The sequence below is a fragment of the Leptonychotes weddellii genome, unplaced genomic scaffold, assembly GCF_054177405.1.
Source record: "Leptonychotes weddellii isolate Sample4059 unplaced genomic scaffold, ASM5417740v2 HiC_scaffold_6300, whole genome shotgun sequence".
Taxonomy (NCBI): domain Eukaryota; kingdom Metazoa; phylum Chordata; class Mammalia; order Carnivora; family Phocidae; genus Leptonychotes; species Leptonychotes weddellii.
The window spans coordinates 1-3,714 of NW_028031766.1; the positions used below are offsets into that span (position 1 = coordinate 1).

The 3,714-nt window shown below is 63.5% G+C and overlaps 1 long non-coding RNA gene across 1 annotated transcript; it reads left to right on the forward strand.

The window, feature by feature from the left end:
- The first annotated feature begins 9 nt into the window (after positions 1-9).
- LOC145719682 (uncharacterized) lies at positions 10-2,495 on the forward strand. Its single transcript, XR_014142544.1, has 2 exons — positions 10-1,934; positions 2,234-2,495. It is a non-coding gene; the product is annotated as an uncharacterized LOC145719682 (long non-coding RNA).
- The last annotated feature ends 1,219 nt before the right edge of the window (positions 2,496-3,714 follow it).

Below are 3,714 nucleotides of genomic sequence, written 5' to 3' on the forward strand. Positions count from 1 at the left end.
GGGGACAGAGGGACGCGAGCCCCACCCTGGGCACGGGGGACAGAGGGACGCGAGCCCCACCCTGGGCACGGGGGACAGAGGGACGCGAGCCCCACCCTGGGCACGGGGGACAGAGGGACGCGAGCCCCACCCTGGGCATGGGGGACAGAGGCGTGGGCAGACAGGGAGGTGAGGGACATGAGGGAATCAGTCAGGGCTTTAATGTCTGCATGGGCTGACATGAGGAATGAGCGTAGGGATGAACCCAAATGCATTCTCTCTGTCACTGACTGCCCCGCACAGGACCTTTCTTTGTTCAGTGTCCACAGTGGGGAACCGAGCTGGGTCAGATCCCCCGTCCTGCATGGTGCTAGACCCTGACGCCCCCGTGGAAGGAGAGTCCTGACCCCAAACACTGGAGTTGAAGCCAACGGTCCTGCCATCCCAGCCAGCTGAGTCCTGATTGGACAGGTCCCCACCCCTGCCCATGGAAAGTGCATGTTACACCCCACTTTACCCTCTGCTGCTTGTCTGTTCGCAATGCCCAGCGTGCACGCAAAAATTAAAAGGTGTGAAAAGAACCAGAAAAGCTTCCCCCATGATCTGGATGAAAAGTCGCAAACAGACCCACCAGAGATCCAGATGCTGTGATTAAAAGCAGGTCCGTTCACGTGCAATCCCCGTCTCGGGCTTCTCCAGGCTGTGCCCCGCAGATGGCCCACTGCTCTGGCTGCCATGCCGGAGAGGAGGCTGCAAAGGAGGCTTGTCACACCCACCCCTCCTGTCCTCACCCTTCCCACTGCAGGGCTTGGTCCACTGCCCTCGCCGGGGCCCAGAACCCCGGCCTTTCCCTGGACAGCGCTCTGTGCACCGGTGACCCTTGTCACGTCCAGCCGAGCCCCCAGCTGTCCACCACTACCCTCCACCTGTCTGACACAGACTTTCCCAAACTGTCTGGAGCAAGGACCGTCTCCTGTCCACCATGGACCGGGACCTTTGCAGAACGTGACGGGATGTACTTACTAGATTCAGACAGCTATACGTTTGCAAGGCCCACGCGATGTCCCCGCCTGCTCCCTGGGCCCACAGCGCCCCAGACCCACTGTCAGCAGCCCTGGTCAAGCACAGAGTGGAGCCCCGGAAAGGCCATGACCAGCCAGGAGCGTCGGTGCCTTGTGATGGTTCCTGTCAGGACTTCCTACCGGGGAGGGAGTGTGCTTGCCGGACGCCCCCATCACGTCCCCCACGGAGTGGCTGCTTTGACAGGCAGAGCTGGCCGTGCCTGGCCCTTGCTTCCAGGCCCTGGGGGAATCCCTGCTGCTCAGAAGCACCTGGCCCAGCCCTGGCTCCCTGGCCGCCCCTGCCCAAGCTCCCCGCTCCAGGCACCCTGGGCCCCTCCGCCCTCCTGGAATCAGGCTGTGTGCGAGAGCACGGTGGTTCTTCCGCGTAGAGTGCCGTTCTGGTCGGACCGTCTGGCCCCCCCTCATGGCTCCCGAGGGGGACGTTCACAGAGGCCTGGCTGGGTCCCCCATGTGTCTACACCTGCTGAGTGCCACCCACCTTCTGTGCACACTTGTTACGCGGACCTGTTGGCTTACGTGCCTGGCTGTTTGGTTGCACGGCCTGGTGCTGGGCCCATCTGGCTCGGCAGAGCCCCCAGTGCTGGGGGCGGGTGGCGGAGAAGGTTCACAGGTGCGCACCAGGTGGGGCTACATCAGCACAGGGGCGCCCCAGAGCAGTCGCCCGCCCCTCGGCATCCCGCCACATGCGGAGCTGAACCTCCTCACCAGTGCCCTTGCTCCCCAGGTCTGGCCATGACCCTCCCACCCCCCCAGAGCCACGACGAGAGCGGCGGGGACTCCACGGACCTGGAGGATGCCAGCAGACTGTGGCCCACGTTCGCAGCCCTCTTCCTCCTCACTCTGCTCTACAGCGGCTTTGTCACCTTCATCAAGGTAAGGCAGCCGGCGCCCCTGTGTGCAGGGCTGAGGGACATGCTGCAGTTGGCCCAGGGAGCCTGCAGGGAGCCGGAGGAATATACGGCCATCATGGGCCACGGATGCGGCCTGGGGCCTCTCAGCCCGAGACCTCGGGGGCCCCCTCCCTCCACCTCCACATTCCTACGGCGGGACAGAGGCTGGCCGCCTGCTCACATCTGACTTGGCTGGGCAGGACTCAGGGGTCTGGGCCCTGTTCTCTGGGGACCCTGCCCCTCACACCCGCCCCCTTCCTGACCCCTGGGCTCTTACTGCAGGTGAAGTGACCCCAGGACAGCAGACGCCCAGCACCTGCAGAGAAAGGAGGCTCAGCCTCATGCTGTCGCCGAGGGCAGAGGGGATCACCCTGGACTCCAGCCCCATCTCTGCCCCCCCCCAGCCCACCTCTGTCCAGAGCTCAGCCGCCACACCCAGAGAGGAGGGCGTCACACCCTGCAGTTCCCCGAGCCAGCAGTCCTCACTGCCGCCCCTTGCCTTTTCGCCTGCCAGCCGGCCCCATAAACAGCCTTGCTCATTCCACCCATCTCAGTCATCTGGATCTGCCTCCGTCAGAGGACCCAGGGGGCTGCAGGCAGGCATCAAGGATCCACACCCAGGACTGGGGTGTGGCTGTGGCAGGGCTCGCAGTGGGGAGACGCCCCCGTGGGAAGAACTTTGGGGCCTCTCTGCCCTGAAGGGAATGGGAGGTGCCCCCACACTGGCGGGCACATGCATGCGGGCGCACGTGGGTACCTGTGTGTGCACGAACACAGCTCACACGTAAGCACACGTGCACAGACGTAAGCCATGCACGTGTGCACTGTACCCTGGAGACCCTGAGCGCACACACACGCGTACAAACATGTGCATAGACATGTGCGGGTCTGCAGACCGTGCGTGCTCACGTGTGAGCAGAGACACGTGCCCCGCACCCACACAGGCTCCCACACGCCATTAGAAGACAGCCCTAAATGGCGGGACTCGGGACAGCCCCCACACGGAGCTCTTTCTACGCCCCCTGCCCTCTGCCCGTCGCCGGCTGAGTTCTCCTCTCTGCCCCTTCCGGCACATTCTGTGGCTCCCTTTCTCATCATACCGGTTGGTTATTTCTTTCCCCTCACCAAGAAAGTTAATGTCGAGGACACAGTGTTTCCTGTTGCTCCCTGATGACCCCCAACACACAGAGCAGAGCCCAGCGCATAGTAGGTGCTCAGCAAGCAGTTGCTGAGTGAATGAGTGCCCACCTGCTGCACAAGAGCATCTTCGCCTCCCGGCATTTCCACCTGCACACGTCACCGATTTACAAATCCTTCTAAAGTCTGCCTCCCCCGCCCTGCCATCTCTGTAAATGACCTCCTGCCACGTGGACCCCAAAAGACACCCCAAGCCATCACCACATGCTGCAAACCATGTCACCCCTGCCCAGAGCTCCCTGTTGTCCAGCCAGCCTCCAGGCTCCCCCCCCAACCCCCCGCCCCAGCCCTCGGCCATGTCCTGAGGACCTAACTGTCCCAGCAGCCTCAGCTCAAACCCATCGATGGGCTCCCTTTACACCAGGAACGAGGTCGGGGCTCCTGCACCCCTAACCCACCCTGCCTGCCCTGGCCCAGAGCCCCAGGCCTGCCCAGCACCACCCTCCTTGCAGCCGTCCAGGCCCACTCGCCCCCTGGTTCCACCCACCTCCCAGCCTGGCCTCGAGGCCCCCCACACACACTGAGCATCCGTAGTAGTGGAAGGAAGGAAGGAATGAGTAAAGGAA